Source organism: Ochotona princeps, chromosome 5 (assembly GCF_030435755.1).
Source record: "Ochotona princeps isolate mOchPri1 chromosome 5, mOchPri1.hap1, whole genome shotgun sequence".
Taxonomy (NCBI): domain Eukaryota; kingdom Metazoa; phylum Chordata; class Mammalia; order Lagomorpha; family Ochotonidae; genus Ochotona; species Ochotona princeps.
In genome coordinates, this window is record NC_080836.1 from 47026878 (window position 1) to 47047891 (window position 21014).

The following is a 21014-nucleotide window of genomic DNA, read 5'->3' on the forward strand; positions in this document are numbered from 1 at the left end:
CAATGATTAATAACTCTCAGATTTTATTAGAAACATTGTTTATCTCTGCAGAAACAAAGCCATTTCTGTGTATTTAGACTGATGCATATAAGAAATACAAAGGTTCTATGATAACCAGTTTCCAAAAACCAAAATAAAAATCACTGTTTTTAATTAATGAAAGAAGCATTCTTCCAATCATGATCAGTCAAGTGACCTGGTCAGAGGATGATATGGTAGACAAATAGGAGTGAAGACTATATGAGTTATTTTAATATTCTTTGAATTACTAGACAAGCAGAAGCAGAAAATGTTTTAGGTGTATTTTTCCAGTTTGACAAGTCCTTAACCATGTCAAAATCAATAATATTATCAACTTTACTGCAGTTCAGAAAATGTCTTCCTTTTGCTCACTCATATGAAAACTAGTCTGGCTACTATAGTACATGATGCTAGGTTCAAAATTATTTTATTATTTATATAAAGTGAACAAGTTTCACATATTTCACAACACTGCTTTAGGAGCATAGTGACCCCTCCTATGCTACTCTCCTTCCCTGTTTTCCTTTTTTCTTTTTCTTTCCTTAACTTTCACAATGGCATATTCTTGTTTCACTTCAGTCACAGGCTCAACATGCTAGTAGGTAAGGGTATCAACACACAGAAAGTCGAAAAAAAAAACTATTATTCCTCAGGAATATAGATAAATACGGTAAATAATAATCAAATTCTAGAGTGTCAATTGCACTCATAAGGTACACATTTTGTAGTCTGGGTATTAGCAGTAAGAGATCAGGGAAAAGTTATGACATTGCTTCATGGAGACCGGTTTATTTCATTAAGCATAATGGTTTCCAGCTGCATCCGCTCAGCTGCAAGATTCTACCACTAATAGACTATCGGAACTTTAAGAGTTTCCTAAGGTTGTAGGATCAATACACAAAAATCAACAGTCTTTTTATACACAGTTTTATGGTTGAGAAAGAACAAGTTTAGTTCCTTTCAGAATAGCTACAACAAAAAAATAATTTGAAATAGATTTATCCAAGGATGTGAAGGATCTCTGTGATGAAAATTAGAGAAAATTAAAGGAGGAAATAGAAAAAGATACAGAAACATGGAAAAACCTTCCGTGTTATGGATTGGTAGAAGTAACACCCAAAATGTCTGTACTACCAAAAGGAAATACAAGAGATCCAGACTAGATAAAACAGTCTTACACAACAAAAACATCTGGAGGTATCACAATACCACACTTCAAGATATATTACAGGGCTGCTGTTTTCAAAACAGCCTGGTACTGGTCATCTGAACATCAATGGAACAGATTATAAACCCCAGAAATGGACCCATGCATCCACAACCAACTACTTCTGAAGTGAGCCAAAAATCAACCCAAGGAGAATGAACAGCCTCTTCAACAATTGTGCTGGGATAATCAAATCTGTACATGCAAAAATATGAGGCCAGACCTCCACCTTAAACCTAGCACAAAATTTAATTCTTAATGGATCAAGGATTTAAATCTACAACCAGACACCATAAAAGTAACAGAAGAAAATTTCAGTGAAACTTCACAAGACATAGGCATAGGCAAAGACTTCTTGGGAGAGAACCTAGAAATACAGTAATTGGAAGAAAAAGAAACAAATGAAATTACATCTAGATTAGAAGCTTCTGCACAGCAAAGGAAATCATCAACAAAATGAAGAGACAGCCAATATTATGTGAGAAAATATTTGCAAACTATGCAACTGATAAAATATCAACATCCAGGATCTACAAAGAGCTTAAAAGACTCCATAACAATGAAACAAACTATCTAGTTAAAAATGTGCAAAGGACATGAATGCTATTTCTCAATGATGATATTCAAATGACCAACAGACACATGAAAAAATGCTTAGGATCATGAGCCATCAAGGAAAGGCAAACAAAATCCACAACGATATTTCAACTCATTCCAGTTAGAATGATTACCATCCAAAAACAAAACAAATAAAAATATTAAATTCTGGTGAGGATGTGATGGAAAAGGTACTGTATTCCAGTGTTGGTGGGAAGGCACAACCATTATGGAAGACAGCATAAATATTGCCGAGATGTCTGAGAATAAATCTGCCATATGACTCAGACATTCTGAGAATTTATCCAAATGGAATAAAATTAGTATATGAGACAGCTACCTGTAACTCCAATTTTATAACAGCTCAATTCACAATAGCTAAAATGTGAAAATAATTCAGATGTCCATCAAAAAGGAGTAAAGAAAATGTTATATATACAATATGAAATATGTCCCAGTCATAAAAGAGTAAAATCTTGCATTTTGCAACCAAATGGAAACCATTATGCTTAGATAAACAAGCCAGAAAAGACAAATATCTTATGTTTTTCCTAATCTGTGATAATATACAGTTGTAATCTATAGGCGCAAGAGTGACAGTTTGGGATTTGTTTATTATATACAGCCTTTTATACATCTGAGTAATAGTAGGATTTTTTGATCTGGTTTGACTTTGTTTCAATTTTTTTTTGTGATTCTTCGTTATTTTCTAGGAGTTTTAAACTTGCAATAAATAAAATAAAGTATGATAATATAAAAACTAGAAAAGAATGGAAGGAAGGAAGAGGATAGATTGGGAATGTGGATGGGAGTGGGAGGAATCAGTAAAATGATAAATCTGTATTGTAAGATACGTGAGAAATTTTCCACTTTATATATTCTTTAAAAATACAGTACTTAATTATTTATGATAATAGTCTACTCCAACCAATATGAAATACAGTATGCACACATTCAGATATCTGGAAATGGACTGACTATATGACCCAATCACCCCACTCCCAGAAACTTATCCAAATGAAATGCATACAAGAGTTATCTATATCCCATACTTATAACAGCCCAGACGCAATACTAAGAAATAGAATCAACAGATGTTAGTCAATAGATGACTGGATAAACAAAATGTGGCATAAATTCACTATGGAAAAATATTATTTTTGAAATGTATATTTGATGAGGGACAAATACCAAAGATTAGCATCTTTAACAAACTGATATTTGTTTAAGAAACCTGGGTACATATATAATGCCAGATTATTGTTACTATATATTTTGATATGAAATAATACAATTTACCTATTAAGCACATGCAAAGAAAATGTCAAGTTATAAAGTATTACATTATCATTAAATCTAAAATGCAATCCTGTGTAAAAAGTTGTGCACTTAACCAAATGTAGTTATCAATATGCCTGAATTTATATTCATATATATTCACAACATACTTTGATGGTAAACAAAAACTGGAAATATCAGTAAGCAAGGAATTTATTAATTGAAGTATTTACTTTGCTTCCATATGTATATTTATACTGACAAAATCGTTTTCCAAAAGTGCAATGAGAATTTGTAATCCCTCTAGCAACATGTAGCCATATATCTATTCTTAACCAAACATTGTTAAGCATGGTCACTTAAAAAACACTCCTGAAATTAATGGAAAATTCATCCCATGGAACATTTCTAAATCTTCTCTGGCAGGTAAGTCTACCTACTCTCCTGGAACTTTTCCTATTGGGCTAATTATTTTTCCTTTTCTTGGCAAGTGTTATTTTTATGCTAAAAAATACCCACAAAACTTCTTTCTTTTGACAATCTGTTTAACTCTCTTTACAGAGCATAGTTTTCAAAGAAACCATGCCTTTTAAAATTATTTTTACTTAAATTTTAAAAAATTTACTAATTTTTTAAAAAAAAATTTAAAAAGAAACAATGCCATTAATTTCAGCTAAGATTCATGATTCATTTTGGGGTACATACATTTTTAAAGTCCTGGTGGGGAGGGCAGAGTTTTATTTTCACACTATATTTCTGGAATAGGTCATGCAAATGCAAGATTAATAGCCCTTTCAATATTGTTTTTACTGCAACTCATGGGTTTTGATACTTTTTCATTTTTATTTCTTCAAAAAAGTTTGTTTTCTCTTATTAAATCCTCATTGATTCATAGACCATATAGTAGCATTATTCGCTCCAAAAAGACTTTTGTTTTCATTTCTGCATCAACACATTGGTCATTCAGTAGCATGGTATTTAACTTCATGATGTTGTAAAAAATTTTAAACGTTATTGCTATTGCTGATTCTGTTTTATGGCTTTTCATTTAAAGGAATGTATAGTTACTATGTAATAGAGATTACCATATCCAGATGTGAAGATACAATGCAGTATGTCTCTACTTATAAATCAAAGATGAACTCCCAATAAAACTGAAATATACCTTGACAATAGAATGCTGGACTCTCTGGCTATTGCTTGTACCTGCAATGTCAGGATACACTTAAATAGCAGAATGATAAACTCATGACTGCTGACAGAAGACTATACTGTTGTAATAATATAGGGGAAATCAGTGGGCAGAGGAAATTTGGATAGGGTAAGGGAAATCCCAAAGCCTATGAAATTGTATGATAAAAATACAATTAAAAGATAATATAAAAACCAAAAAAAAAATTTAAAACGATTAGGTCTAACAGGAGATATTCACATTGTTTTTGAGGTCTAAACTGGGAACAGTTGACTACTTTCATATTAAATTGGACTGTCAAGCTCAACATTTACATCTCCTCTCTTTTCACTATTTGGTATGCCTATCATCTGAAAAATCTTTATTGAATTTAGAATTTTGTATCATAAAATTTCTTAAATTCAGGTGATTTGTCTTTAAGTAACGCTAATAGAAATATTACATATTCCAATTAATAGGCATATGCCCATCTTTCAGAGTATCAACACAACTAAAGAAGACCACAGCATCTTCCCTGCCAAGGAGATATTGCTTTAAGTTTCATGATTATTGCTCATAAATCACATGGAAAATGAATCTTATAAAGTTATCATGAGAATAAAACCAGTCTCTTTAGCATGCCTTATCACAATAACTAGACCAAAAACTATGATTATCCCTGTTCCTACATATCCTATGCTTTTAAAGCAAAAAAATCACGAACTTATCAATAACGTAAAACTTTATTAACATCTTAAATGAAACATTTTGTTTATATTTTGTTTTCTTAACATATTGTTGGTTCTAATTTAAAATCTAAGTATGCAGTTAAAGAACGATAAAATACATGTTCAGTTTTTACTTCTGGAGCAAGAGTGTCATCTCCACTGTTGAGTAGTTTGATTTGGGGAAGAACTAACTGACTTCTTTGAAGTTCATTTTTTTTTTCATCATAAACAAGGCTGTAAGTAAGTATTCCATAAAGCATGCTAAAAGAAGAGTTTGCTTTTAATCATTTGCCATATTTCATTGTATACTTTTAAGTACCCAAGATTAGCATATGAACATCTCTAGTAGCAATTAATCAATTTTCTATACATTGACTTTACATAGCTAATGTTTTCAAAAGAATATATGCAGTTAATTTATATTAGATTAAGTTTTCTATTGCATACCCAGACCTTTCTTCTTGTAAAGTTTTCAAAGCAAGATAATTTTAAAGACTAAAACAAAACTATGTTCATTGAACACCTATGACTACATTGCTTTCTAACCATTGACAGTGATACATAACGCACTCAGCCTTTTAGTACAGGGGAACATAAGGTTAATCAGTCCAGGCAGAGTACATAAATTAGCTTTTTTCTTTTTTCAGCATTTATTTATTTGAAAGTTGGAGTTGCAAAAAGAGAAAGAGACAGAGAGAGGTCTTCCATTTCATGGTCCATTCCCCAAATGACTACAACGGTTAGGGCTGGGCCAAACAAACTAAAACCCTCTTCTGAGTTTCTCACTTGGGTGACAGGAACTCAAAGTACTGGTCCATTTTTCTGCTTTTTTTTTCCCTCAGGCCATTAGCAGGGAATTGAATCAGATATGGAGAAACTGAAACACAAATTAGCACAAGATGGGACGCCAGCATTGCAGGCAGTCACAAAGCCAGACCCCATATGCATTATTTTTTAGGTAGTGAAAAGTATTTTCATCCTCAGTTGTAAATGCAAACACACTGAGTCTTGAGAAATTTGATAGGCAGAGGAATTAGAATATTATGGGGACCAAAGCAGAATCAAATAATTAGGGGTGGGCAAATGGTACAATGCTAACACACTTGGGACACCCGTACACCTAACCTGAGTCAAAACTCAAACTCCAGGTCAGCTTCCTGCTAATGTTTAAATATGTGTTCCTGCTACCTACATAGAATTCCAGGTTCCTGGCATAGCATAACTCTGGTTGTTGTAAAAATTTGGAGAACTATTAACCAAACGGTAGCTCTCTGAATGCCAAATATATAAAAAATTTTTATAAAATAAATTGGGGCAGGTATGGTGGTAGAGCATGCTAAGATGCTGCTTGAGACTGCTGCATCCCATACAAAGCGCAGATTTAACGCTCAGCTCTTCTGCCTCCAATTCAATGTTATGTTAATGATGTTGGGAGGGAGCAGATGACAGTCCAAGTACTTGGGCTCTTGCCATTCACATGGAAGCCTTCACGGAGTCCTGCCTCATAGAATCATTCTATCCCAACCTTGGCTATTGTGGGAATTCTTGAAGTGAATCAGGAGCCGTAAGACCCTTTTCTGTCCATCTTCCACATCTGTCACTACGTATTTTAAGCCTTAAAGAAATCATTGAGGGGCTGATGTGCTGGCATAACACACTAATTCTCTGCCCATGCCAGTTCACGTCCCAGTTGCTTTACTTCCTATTCAGCTCCCTGTTTATGGCCTTGGAAAGCAGTAGAGGATGGATCAAGTCCTTGGGAACCTGAACCTATGTGGGAGACTTGGAAAAGGAGTCTGGTTTTATATCAACTCAGCTCAGTTCTGGTCATTGTGGCTATTTAGAGTGTACACCTGAGAATGGAAAAAATCTGTCTCTCCTTATCTTTGTAAAACTGTTTCAACTAAAAACAAATGAATAAGGTTCTCTAGCAATCAGGGAAATGCAAATGAAAACCATAATGCAATTTCTCATACCCCAGTGATAATGGCCTACATACAGAAATTAGCAATAATTGCTGGCGAGGATGAGGGAAAAGCTACTCTAATCCTTCACAGGTTGGAATATGAAACAGTGAAGCAACTATGGAATTCAGCATGGAGATCCAACAGAGAACTGAAAATCTGTCTACCAGATGACTCAGCCATCCCAGTAGCAAGAATATATTCAAATGAAATGAAATCTGCATACAGGACTAGTACCTACAACCTCATGTTTATACCAGCAACATTCATAGCCAAGTCATGAAAACAACCCAGATGACCATCAATAGTTGAATGGATAAAGAAAACATGGCACAATTACTCCACAGAATACTACTTAGTCATAAAAATAATGAAATGTTATTGTTCGCCACAAAATGGGCCCAGGTGAAATTGTTATGGCAGTGAAATAAGCCAGTACCAAAAAGAAAAATATATTCTGATATGTGACAATACACAGCACATACACACATAAACCCTATAAACTGAGAGATTAGCATAATGGGAAATAATGGATGTATGCAACATGCATCTTTTCTCACAGATAACAGGATTTCCATTATTATTTTTAATTCTATTCTTACAATATTTTCTTCTATTTCCTATATTTGCCATGTCATGGTACATTTCCATATAAGAGAGGTAAGCCTGTAACAATAAAATGAATGACCACAGCATTGTAATAACTTGGGCATAAATACAGGAAGAGAGAAGTGGAAGAGGGACAATCCTGTATGCACGTAAATCTGCATCATAGGAAAAACATAAATCTTTACTGTAAAAAAACTTGCAAGAAGGAAACAATGAATAAAATATTAATCACTGGGTAGTGAAAATGATTTCTCGAAACTGAGTAGGACTATAAAATGGGGTAAAATGCTGGGCTTAGGAAATAGCTGACAATATACAAAGAAACACTGTTTTACAAGCACATAAAAAATAGGGGCTGGAGTTGTGATGCTGTAGGTGAAGTTGCTGTTTGCAATAACTATATACCAAATAAGAGTGCCAGTTCAAGTTCCAGCTGCTCCACTTCCAATCCGGCTCTCTGCTGATATATCTGGGAAGGCAGTGGATGACAGCTAAGTGCCTTCACAAAGATGTGAATCATCTATCTCTTTCCCCTTCTCTCCCTGTCACTCTACTTTAAAATAAACAGATCTTTATAAAGAAAGAAATATCAACACACTTGGTGAGATATTGTTCCTCTACTGGCAGTGGATGTCCCACAACTCAAAGCCAAAAGAGAAGACCAGATAGTCATTTAATAAGGTAAAATCCAAGTGACTAGGAAATGATTAAAGACTCAAGACCTTTAGTTCAACATCAAAACAAGTAAACTAACCATGCATGCCAGGGGATTACTTGGAACATGTATGGATATCTTCAAAAAATGATGACTGTTACTCATTGTATATTGGTAACTTTCAAGATCTGTACCAGCCAGCAAGAGGTTTCCGGCTCATAAGTCTAAAGGATCAGCCTGTCCAAAGGAAATTCATCCACAGGTGGCAAAATGCTGTGGACTAAATAATGTGAATGCATAAAAAAATTTACCCTAATATGTTATATATACTGGTGATCTTATACTTAGTATTTCTCTGTTCTTTCTTAGAATCACACAATAATTATAGCAAGGAATCTAGTAACCCTGACTTCCATAGAATGATAAAAAAAATCTAGTAAGATTATTTAAAATATGCCTTCTATTTTTGTTGTACAAGAAGTATTCAGATGAAGATGCTGGCTAATACCAAAAATTCAGATGAATTTAGTATGTGATAATGTTTCTTGCTTTCTGCCATTTTGAAGTAAAATATTCAGAACCACATGGTGCTTACAGACTCAAAGACAAAGAAAATGCCACATTAGAGGGTGGCAATAGAGTGGCAACTGAGGAAAAAAAGTGATTTTTTTCAAATGTACATTGCCGGAAATATGTTATTAGGAAAAGAGTACACAACAATTCAAGGGCAAAGCTGTTCATTTGTAATACTGACCTCTTTATTGCTCTATTATTATGTTGAAGTGCTCATGAAAAAGAGAGATGTTTATTTGTTATTTTCTAGACAAGATGAAATTTATTCAAGGACTTGGAGTTTCCATAGTCGTCATTTTTTCATTTGTTCGTTCATATCTAATGGGAAAAGACATTGCCTGGGAACTTCATCTAATGAGACGGGAAACACCTGTGAGACAACTGCTACCCTTCCAGTTCAGTTCTAAAACACTCCTAGCAAAATTGAGTGAAAAATTACTATCTTCCTTAACAATTAAGGGAAAGAACAGAAGTAGTTTTTGATGTTACTTTAAGAAGATGAGTGTAACAGTCTCATTAGTAGAAACAGTTGGTTTAGTTGACACTTAGGGAAATACGGGCATGTTGTTGTTAATTTACTCATTTATTTGCCCAAATATTCCTGAATATCTACTCTATACAAAGTAGTGACAAGGTCTGTTGGGATTACAATAGAAAAGTAAAATCCTTGTGTGGCTTAATAAAATCATTTAGTTCCAAGGATACATGAGATTCTATAAGAAAAAAAAACAATTTTTACATCTGAAAAATAAAATTTGTCCCATAGTGATAATTACAACATTGATTTGACTTTGTGGAAGGGTTAATAATCTTTGTAAAACTGAGAAAAATGGGGCCAGTGCTGCTGCCTAGTGCAATGAGCTGTGCTGTTTGCAACATAAACCTCATATGTCACAAGTGGTTGTTGCTGCATCCTATCCAGCTTCTGCTCTTGTACCTGGGAAGGGAGTAGATGTTGGCCTGAGTATTTGAGTCCCTGCCACCTATTTAGGAGACCTGGATGAAATTCCTGGCTCCTGGCTTTGACCTGGTACAGCCCCAGCTGCTGCAGCCATGTGGAGAGGGAATAAATGGGTGGAAAGTCTCTGTGCCTTTCTCTCTTGTTCTGCCTCTCAATAAGTAAACTTGAGAGGAAGTCTGCATTTCCGCCACACTGATGTTCCGTAAACACATCAGACTTGGGCTTTTGCAGTTGTTGTTTGGTGTCACTAGGACTCTTTCGCTGCTTAGTGAGCTCCTTTATTTCTGCTCTGATGCCGCCTATCAAAGACACTTCTGACCACCTTATAGAGTATCTCCTTGTTAAGCTTGTGACTGCAAAATGAAATGAAAATATGCTAATGTAAAAATTAGAGGAAAAAGATATAAGGAAGCAGGAGGGAAGATGGGAAGCATCATCCCTTCTTAAATCTGCATTGTAAATTATGTGAAATTTGCTGTGCTATATAATCAAAATTTGAAAACAATAGCCTTCCTTTGATTTTTTTCTGTCCTTGATTTCCTTTTACAGCAAACCTTATAACACAATAATAGGGAGTTTGAAAGCTATTGCCTCATCATCTTTCACTCAAGGTTTTATCAAGGGTAGGTGTCTGCCTTGCAGTTCAACAACAGCTGGAATGCCTGATCCAAGTTCCTAGGTCCAATCACAGTTCAACTCCCAGTTCCTATCTCCTATGTTAGAGCCCTAGAAAACAGAAAGCAATGGCTCAATTAGTTGGGCATCTACTATCGAAATCAGACACATACAGGGAGTGTCCTTATTTCAGCAACACACTGGCTCAGCATCCACCATGCAGGCCTTTGAAGAATGAACCAGCTCTTCACTGTCTTAGCTGTAGTGTTATAAATTTCCACATATCTACACATTAAATATAAGAGAGCTCCAAAGAGTCTGTGGAAAAATGGAATTAAAAGATAAATTCATTTTGGTATAAAGTTTTTTCAAATCTATGTACAATTTCAAATAATATTTTTCACAAACTTTTTGAGCACTCCTCATTACTTTCTAAAGGAAGAGATGGAATAAATGAAGAGGCAAAGGGAAAAGGAAGTCTACTAAATTCTAGGAGAAGTAGGAATGCTAGAAAGAGCAATGTTCAGAGTTCTGGGAGCTGTCTGGCAGGACTCAGCCTGCCTGTATCCAGCCCTTGGAAAATAAGCCAGAATCTGGTCCCTACAAACCGCAATGGCATTTTCCAATGTGGATGCCAACTCCTGACCCAAACAGATAGGCCAAACAGGGCATAACAACAGCTCTTTACAGATCATTGGGAAACAGAACTTAAAATTGTGGGTTAATTGGTTTTCTTATCTGCTATGCCACAGAAAGTCCTCCAACATATCCCTTATCATTAGGGCAGATTTGTGTTCCAGCCTCTTAATATACCAGTTTGAATATATGTTAAACTATTCTAGCTGTTTTGTGCAATAAAGGTGAAATATTGTTATCTAGAGTTAGTGAACCCCAATTGTTCATAAGCAAAAAATTAGAAAAGTTATTCTGCTTTTCTAGGTCCTAATAATGGTCAAAGGCTAAACATGAGAAGCATAAATTACTAAGCTTTCCTAACAGAGCCCCTCCAAATTCTTAGAAAGTAACTTTCAGAAAGTAATTTTTAATAGAAAAAAGGAGTGCATATTATATAGCACATACATATTCTTATTTTGTTAATGTACAAGTAATGACAGTGTCAAAGACATTGTGCAAGGACAACAATATGAAAAAGTTATGGTTTCTAGTCCTTCTTTCATAAGAGGTATTAGGGTATGATTTTAAAAATATGCATTGATATATTTTCATCTACCTGAAAGGCAAAAGAATGAAGAGGGAGATGGGAAGAAGTGTGGAGAGGGATACAAAGAAAAAAAAAACCTTTCATTTACTGGTTCATTTCGCAAATGATCACAACAGCAAGAACTGGTCCAAGCTGAAGCCAGGAGCTTGGAACTCCACCTAGGTCTCCCACGTGAGTAATAAGCACATAAGTATCTGAGTCGTCACTGTTGCTCCCCAGGATGTTCTAGCACAAACTTGATCAAGAGTGGAAGAGCCAGAACTTGAACTGTTACTCTGGTATCATTTTTAAGCCTCACAAACACTGGCTAAATCCATTCAGTGACAATGTCCATTCTCTGAGGTATAACATTAAAATCAATCCATATACATGTAATGTATACAATGCATTAATGAGGTTAAGTCTTGAGATTTGTATATACTGGTAATAACATCATCACAATCATGGTAATAAACAGATCTATCACTTTCAAGATTTTTTTTAATCCACCTGAGAAGGAGACACATACATTTTCCATTGCTTAACTCTCTGAATGCCACAATACCCAGGGCGGGCCAGGCTAAAGCTAGAATCCTGGAACTCCTTCCAGACCTCCAGCTGGATATTAGGGACCCAAGGACTTCAGCCATTATCCACCGCCTTCCCAGGCTCATTAGCAAGAAGCTGGAGTAGAAGTAAAGTAAATGAGATTCCACCAGGCACTCCTAAATGCGATGCGGGCATATGAAGCTATAGCTTAATCCAGTATGCCATGCCTACCACCAAAAGTTTTACTATGTTCCTTTGCTATATTTTGGATGATGGTGAGAAGAATATTAAAGATATTTTTGAAAACTGTTTGTGTATGTTAGGGAGAGAGAGCATATAGCAGTTAGGATGCTATTTAATATGCCTGCATTGCACATTAGAGTTCCTGAATGGAGCTCCTGTGTCTCTGCTTTCAATATAGCTCAAGTTAATGTGCACCTTGAAAGCCAGCAGATGATCAACACCCACATGGGAGACCCAGACTGAGTTCTAAGCTCCTGGCTTCAGTTCCTTCAGCTCAGGGCAGCCCTGACTGATGCAAGCACTTGGGAAGTGAACCAGAGGATGAACGATTTCTCTTTGTCCGCCTGTTTACATTTTAAGTAAAATCAAAACAAATAAGGGTTATTTTTAATTCTTTTGTGAAATGTTTGAAAACACATCCACTAATTATCTGTGTGGAATATATCCAAATATGACACTGGAAGATAAATATGTAAAAAACAGTACGAGGTTACATATAAGATTCATTTTTCAAAAGAAATGTACTTATTACTCAAATTTAGTGAACCTCATGAGATTTTGCAAAGATCTAAAAACTTCTGAATCATACTTAGAAACAAATTTCAACTTATGTTCTTTTACAACTTTTCTCTTAAAGTAGATGTTGGTTATTATAAGATGTTATAATAGAACCTCAGCAGTTACCTTCTCTGCTGAACGGCTCTCAGGACAGAATTCTAACCCATCAAGCTCAAAAACCCCCAAAACTAGGCTAACATCATTTTGGTTTTATACATCCCTCTGTTTTTGGAATAATACGTTTTTAGCTTGCTCATAGAAACCATTTGTCAGTGCCTATAATCAAATACTTTACCATTTGTCAGTGCCTATAGTCAAACACTTTACCAACAGAATGTTAGCAAATGTTTAAAATGAGACAGTCCTTAAAAATGACTGTATAATTACAATTGTCTTCAAAAACAAAGTGTATTATCAATTTCTACTGGAGCTTTAGGTGCAGTGGTATTTATATTTAAGCTATTATCACAATACATGTTGTGACATACAGTTACTAAGTGTGAACTATATTACTGAGCACCCCCTTGTTCATGAGACATGAAAGCGACTCTTTTACAGTCTTCAGAAGCAAGCGCCATCATTTTTTTTTTTTAACAAAGGCTGCCTTTAAAATATCTGAGACTGCAATTCTGAAAAACATCTAGAAGAAATGCTTTCTGTATACACACTAATTTAGTGAAAAATATTTTTCTATATATTTTTAAAAGATTTATTTATTTTTATTGGAAAGGCGGGTATGCAGAGAAGAGGAGAGACGGAGAGCAAGAGCTTCCATTCAGTGATTCACTCCCCAAACGGCTGCATTGGCTGGAGCTGAGCCAATCCGAAGCCAGGAGTCAGGAGCTTCTTCTGGGTCGCCCACATGGGTGCAAGGTCCCAAAGTTTGGGCTGTATTCAACTTTTTTCCTAGGCCACAAGCAGGGAGCTGGCTGGAATGGGGGGGGGGCGACTCCAGGATTAGAACCAGCGCCCATAGGGGATCCTGGCGCATTTAAGGCGAGAACTTTAGCCGCTAGGCTACCGAGCCAGGCCCTATTTCTCTGTATTTTTAGCACTGTGTAAAAACATTTCCCAAAGATTTTGGAGCTGGCATGGTGGCACAGCAAACTAATACTCTGCCTGCAGTGCCAGCATTCCATATGGGTACTACCTTCAGTCCAGGTTGCTCCATTTCCAATCTAGTTTCCTGCTAATGGCTTGGGAAAAAGTAGAGGAAAATGATCCATGTGGGAGACATGGAAGAAGCTCCTGGCTCCTGGTTTCTGACTAGCTCAGCTCTAGTTGTTGTGACCATTTGAAGAGTGAATTAGTAGAAGAAGATATCTCTCTGTATTTCCTTATCTCTCATCTATAACTGACTTTTAAGCAAAAATAAGTAAATATTTTTAAAATAAATATTTTCCAAAAATTTGGAATATGAATTAGAATTTTCAAAGACAATGTTTAGTAGTTTTCCACAACATTCATTTATGAAACTCAGATGAACTGTGAGAACCTATTCCCAGCTGATTCCTGCATCTGTGTGTGTGTATATGTATGTATGTATATTTGTGTGAAGAAAGTATGTATTATATTAACAAGGAAACAAATTCATCATATCTACTTTGCAATATTGTATTTCATGAGAAAAAGTATTTATAAAATTTGATCCCATACTACTTACAGGACAAATTTTAGTTCCTCCTCCTCATCATCACAAAACATAAACATATGATTTAGCAGTATTTATTCATTCTATTCAAAATGTACTTCCGGTTAATAACTTATCTTTGTGCAATAAAGTAAGTAGTGTAGCAGAAAGTATCATCATTGGGTGGAATTTAAACCAATATATGGAAATAAATATTTTCTTATATAATTTTTCTTATTTTTATCTCTTTAATTGTGTTTGTGGATTTGTTGTGGTTTGGAGTATCTATATACATATTTTTTAATTTCTAAGGTGATATAAAACAATTTCACTAGATTCTAAATTGGCTATTTTATGACGAATTCATAAAAGTTCATAGATAATGCATCAAGGAAAATTACCCCAACTTTGAAAAACAGCATGTAACATAGGGAAGCCGACTCAGTATATTACACATGGAAATTTTCATTTAAAAAATCTGTGGAACTTTGTACTTCTATTTTAATAGATCTGTCTAAACTATCTTTCTTTTTCAATCCCAATGCCCCATTATTGGTACCAAATTTGAGCTGAAAGTGAATTTCCACCACCAGCATAAATATTACATATTTAGTAGATTAGATTATAGGAGAGAAAGAAGAGAGGCATCCATTGCAGATAAGCGTGTTAGTAAAACTGTAGATGTACTCCATTGAAATTTGCACATGAACAACTAGGATTATAGTTATAACTATGTATTCTGATAAATGATACAGAAATCTTATTTTTTAAAAAATTCCAATACTCTCAAATACTTGACATAACAAACAGAAATCATAAAATCAGTAAGGATAAATTATAATTAAAGCAATGATATATTTTCTTTATATATTTTTTATGATTGTTTTCTATTATACAGCTTATAGGATTCTCCCAATAGTATTTTTTCACAATAACATATAATATTTTGGATTCCCTATCATATTACTTAACTGTTTTTAAAAAAGCAGTAACAGGGGTCAGCATCCTGATGGAGCTGGTAAGCCCCCTGTCTATGATGGCCACCCCCATCCCATGTAGGAGTCAGTTCCTGAGTCAGCCAGTCCAATTCAAAGCCAACTCCCTTCAAATGGCCTAGAGAACAGGGTTCAAGTATTTGGGCCTCTGCTACCCACAGGGGAGACCCAAACTAAGCTCCTGGCTTTAGCCTGGTTCAGCCCCTTCCTACATGGCAAGTCCAGGAAATGAAGCAGTAATGAAAGTTATTTGTTTGGCAGTTGCTCATGTGTTCTCTGTCTCCCCCAAATCTGCCTTTCAAATAAATAATAAGCTTTTAAAATTAATAAAAACAGCAGCATGTTTTCACTAGTAGTAAGTGGGTAAAGAGTAAAAATGAACTATTTCTCAGTGAAACAAAAAGATATAACCCAATTCTATATATAATGTCAACTTGGAATTTTTCTATGGCAGATTGTGTTGGCTGACACGGCTTGAGACATTCCCTCTACCATGGTATCGCATATTTTCTTACTCTCCAGAAGTGCTTCAGTCCTCCCTTCAAATTTCTTTCCATCGTTAGCTGCCAAGAGCTGATGGCTTTCCCTGTTGTTTAATGCCATTTCCTCAACATTCAATGAAGGAACTCCATTTTGTAGGATGGCAGGACACCAAAACTGCTCTCTCATATTCCACAAAAGTATTCCACCCACATTCTCTGAAGCCTCAGCCATAAATCCTCATGTCAGTATGATTTTATGTATCTAATATCCATTTTATTATGACTTTGTCATCTCAAGTGGTCATAAATAGTCCTGAAGATACTGCAATATTTCCATGTAAGAATCACTTAGCAAGCATGTGCTATGCAAAATGAAGGACCAACTTCAGTTAGTGCAGACATGCCCTGACAGATTACAACAATGTATTATTATAGCAGCAAAGTTTATAAAGTCCCAATAAGGATTCATGAAATACTTTAGTCCTTCCACATGAAACATGATGGCAAACTTCTTTACCATAAAAATGTCATTAGCTATTTGGTAAGAAATATCATTAGTCAAAGCAGATCATTTAATAAGTTAAATTTTCAAGCCAAAGTTAACAGCAAAACTACTTGTTTATATCTTTAAATGTAATATAGAAATATAAAGCCAGAAATCTTAGTACCACAGAGTCTATGTGCAGGTATAGCAAAATTTTAGAATAAAATTAATACTATAATTTACCAGTTTCAATTTTGACTCCTTCACCCCATTCCAAAAATACCTAGGGAACTTCATGCATTGGACCCTGATATCTCCCTGCATTTCCTTAGTGAGGGCTTTCAATTTGTGAGTCAGTTTACTCACTATGCCTAAAGGAAGCACCAACTTAAATCACGTGGACAAATGATCTACGGCATTAGCCTCAGCTGACTATTATCAACTGAGCTCATTCAAGTGTCCTTATTGGTGAAAAACCAGTATTTTAAATTTGATTAATAATTACTTAGTGACCCTAACATTCTGGGTTAAAGATACAAGCTTAAATCTAATATAATCATCACTGTAAATTAGGAGTCACTCACACTAAAATCATATTAACTTATGTATTCCAAATACATTTTAATCCAGTTGTAGTCACTGTCTTCCTAAGAATACATTGTAATCTATTTACCTTTAAACAAATTATTGCCTGCATTGCTGAGATGGAAAACATCTGAGGCTATTTTAATTTCACCTCTTCAAATTTATACCACAGGGTCATATATATACTGAATGTTCAACAGACGGGAAAAAAAGTGACAAGACAGACATACATTTGCAGGGCTGCTGAGCTCTATGGAGAAATGTCTCACATATTTCTAGTGCACTGTTTTTTACATGAATATATAGGACATCCTTATTTAATCCTGGCAGGCACTATTCTGATCAATACTGGAGACATGATCTAGACTCTTTGGAGCATCCTGTATGCAAATTTTCAAAATATTCACATTCTGTAAGCAAGCAGTATGAAAGAAACCAGGTACCAGGATAAACTGGTAAGGGTCAATCCAGTTTCCACTAGACAATCAAGAATGACTTCTCTGCAACAGAGATCTTTGAACTGAGATTTGATGTTTTAGAAAAAGCCAGCCATGCACAGAGCTGGAAGAGTGCTCTGAGCACAAGGTGAAGCGTTTAAGAAATCCTTAGCAGGCCAGTGTTACTGCCTGCTGTCCCAGATGCTCCATTTATCATCCAGCTCCCTGCTAATGCCCCCTTGGGAAGGCAGCAGAAGATGATGGCAAATGCCTGGACCCCTGCCACCCCCGAGAGATATAGTTGGTGTCTGCCCAGTCAGTTCTGGTCACTGCTGCCATCTTAGGAGCAAACCAAGGAATGGAAACTCTCTCACTCTTTCTCCCTCCCTTTCTCTCAGTCTTCCCTTCTCTCTATAATGCTGCCTTTGAAATATAACTTAGGTTGATACTGCTTCAAGGGTTCCAGGCATTAACAGATCAGTATGGCAGAAGTCCATGAAAGAGAGAAGATAGGTTCTAAATCAGGATGGAGAGATGGGACAGATCAAGACAGTGAATCCTATGTCTGAGAAAATAATTATTGCTGTGAATAATCAGTCTCAATGCCTCTATGCTTATTCCTTTTGAGAACACAGATGTGCAACTTTAAAAAAAAATGATTTACTTATGTATTTGAAAGGCAGAGTTACAGAAAGAGAGGGAGAAAGACAAAAAGAAAATCTTCTCTCTATCTGTTTACTCCCCAAGGGCCACAACAACCAGGTCTGAGCAAGGCCAAATCCAGGAGTCAGGTGCTTTATCTGGGTCTCCCATGTGGGTAGAAGTGGCCCAAGCAGTTAGGACATCTTTCACAGTTTGTGGAAGTGCACTAGCAGGCACCGGATCAGAAGTGAAGTAGATAGGACTAGACCTAGCATGCATGGAATACCAGTATTGCAGATGCCTTAACTCCCTGCACCACAATGCCAGCCCTGAATGAATGATTTTCAAGGAAGATACAAAAATGTCAGTGTGTATGTATGAGAAGTGAATTGTCAGCAGACAACTTATGGAATCAGAGAAACTAATGTGGAGGTTGTATCGGGATTCCAGGCAAAGAGTGATGGTAACTTGAGCTAATTTGGTGGTAGTACAGACTCAGAAAGGATGTTGGAAGGGATGTACTTGAGGAGTATGATGAAACAGATACCCATTTGGCAGACAAGACTGATACATTTGTATATCTGTCATATGGATACCTGTGATACAAAGAGATGAAATGGAGTCATAAAAAAGTCATTGAAGGTTATTTCAAAACTTAGGGATTGGTAGAGACATTCATTCAGATAAGGAAGACTGGCAGAAAGCCTCTGAGACACTTCCAGGCCAAAGGCAAAAGTTATTTCCATTATAATATCTAGAGTGATCCATTTACATTAATAGATTTTAAACTACTTTTGAGGCCATGATTTCAACAACATTGTATGATTTCGTCTATCACTTAATAGTCTTTTGCATATTTAACAGGAACAGAAATCAGATTACTGTATATTTTTATGATTCACACAGAATTCTATTTTTCTCTTGTTACAATATGTTTTGATCATGTTAAATAAGGCGAATACATTTCACTGACTCTGCTTCTGAATTTCTTGTGTGTTTTCTTTGTTGCCAAAACTTAGTTCAGCAACAGGTAGCAAAACATCAGCATTACCACAGGAGGACTCCCAAAAGTATCTGCAGGCCCTAGGGGATATAAATAAGGAGGCATAGGCTTGCTTTGGGCACAGAGCCAGGCCTAACTCAACTTTATTCTGTAAAGCATCAGCTAGCCTGTGAGCACAGCCTTACATATAGCAAGCCTCCATAGAGATAGCCTCCGACATTCCATGACTAGCCAGTAGGTTACTTCTAAGCAGAAACCTCCCTTTAAACATATCAAAAGCAAGCAAACTTAAGCAAAACTACTGCCAGTTGTCTAAATAAGGATCATTGTCCATTAGATCAAATGCTACATTTTGGCTAGTAGTCAGCTGTGAATGAGCTAACCTTACAATCATGTTAACTATATAGGACCAGATAAAAGTAGCTTTCAAATTATTAGCATTCCTTTAGAAATGTGACTATAAATTATAAGGTGAATTCTGTTATAAGTATTTAAAACTAATGTGGAAAGAATTTGAGATCTTTATTGGGTTCAACAATTTAATGAGTGGATTTGGTTTGCGAATTATATATAGTGTTAATGATGTTAAAAGAATAATACAAAATATATTTCCATGATTTAAAAAAGAATACCTTTCTTAAGTTCACAGGGAAGAAGAAATAGTTAAGAATATTAATTACATTTTTGCAAAGAACTAAACTTCCCAACAAGTGTTTTTCCAATCAACAACCATAATTCAATCTTGATTTTAAAAAGCTTACTGAATGAACTGAAGATCTCCCCTAAGCTTCCCTCATGAAAATAACTTCACTCTTGAGAAGATACAATTTACTATGAACGTTGCAACTTTAAAAGCATCTCTACAAATAATGAAAACGTTACTATAATCATAAAAACCAACACAAGTTCCAGGTTTGCAATCTTGCTTTTCTCTTTTGTCTTAACAGGAGGAACAAAACATCTGCTTATTTTCCAAAAAAAGTAAATGCAATTTTTGTTTATGTTGATAACAAGTTAATGTGATTCTGAATCATTTGAATTTCACTGCTAGGTGCTTATTCTATTCACTTAGAGAGAACCACTGGTTGGAGAAATCAGGGCTAAGCTGCCTCCTCAATCATTTGCATTTGTGTGCTGTTAAGGAGCACGGCGCTCCCTCCATCTCCCACAGGTAGTATCAGCTGAGCTGGTTCTGAACTCTCAGCTTTGCAGATGGAAAACAAAGCACAAGCATTTTACTCGGAAAGTTAGATAGGTTCTTAAACCTGTCCAACCACTCTTATTGATGGAGAGATAAAAGATGTTTAACCTTCAAGTATGGCTGTCTACCTTTGCCTTCCTTTCAGAATCTGGCAGCAAACCTACCAGGCGAAATCTTGAAACAGCTGACTTTCCAGCTCCCCTAGCGAGGACCACCCTACCAAGCGTTCCCCCACCCTCCACTTTCCAGGTGGCGTAATGCAGGCACCGCAAAACCAAGAGATGGGAAAACAGACACAGGTGGGTGTGGCGGTTGAGGCGAACCTCCGTAGGAGACTGGAGCTTCCCTTCCCGCCACACCACTGAAGTAACAGAAGACACTTACTTGTGACCTTGTCCTCGCCAACAGTGCCCACCCAAAGTACCTGGAGACTCTGGCTCCAGCGGAGGGCGCGGGCTTCGGGGACTCCTTCCTTGCTCCGGGTCTCTCTGCTGCTGTTGCTATCTCTTCTCTCTGCTCCGGCTCCTCGCGGGCGCCTGCTGCTACCAGCTGCGGGTCCCCACGACTGCCCAGCGGAGTGGGTGGAATTGGGGAGACCGCGCTGCCTGGACGCAGAGGAGGCCTG

At 36.1% G+C, this 21014-nt stretch overlaps 1 protein-coding gene across 1 annotated transcript in view; it reads right to left on the reverse strand.

Annotated features, from left to right (window-relative positions):
* Positions 1-20965, reverse strand: part of SCN9A (sodium voltage-gated channel alpha subunit 9) — a 144122-nt gene extending 123157 nt beyond the window's left edge. The window contains exon 1 of the mRNA XM_004577093.2: positions 20774-20965. The gene's annotated coding sequence lies outside the window, so the exon portion shown is untranslated. The remainder of the gene's footprint in view (positions 1-20773) is intronic.
* Positions 20966-21014: the final 49 nt, after the last annotated feature.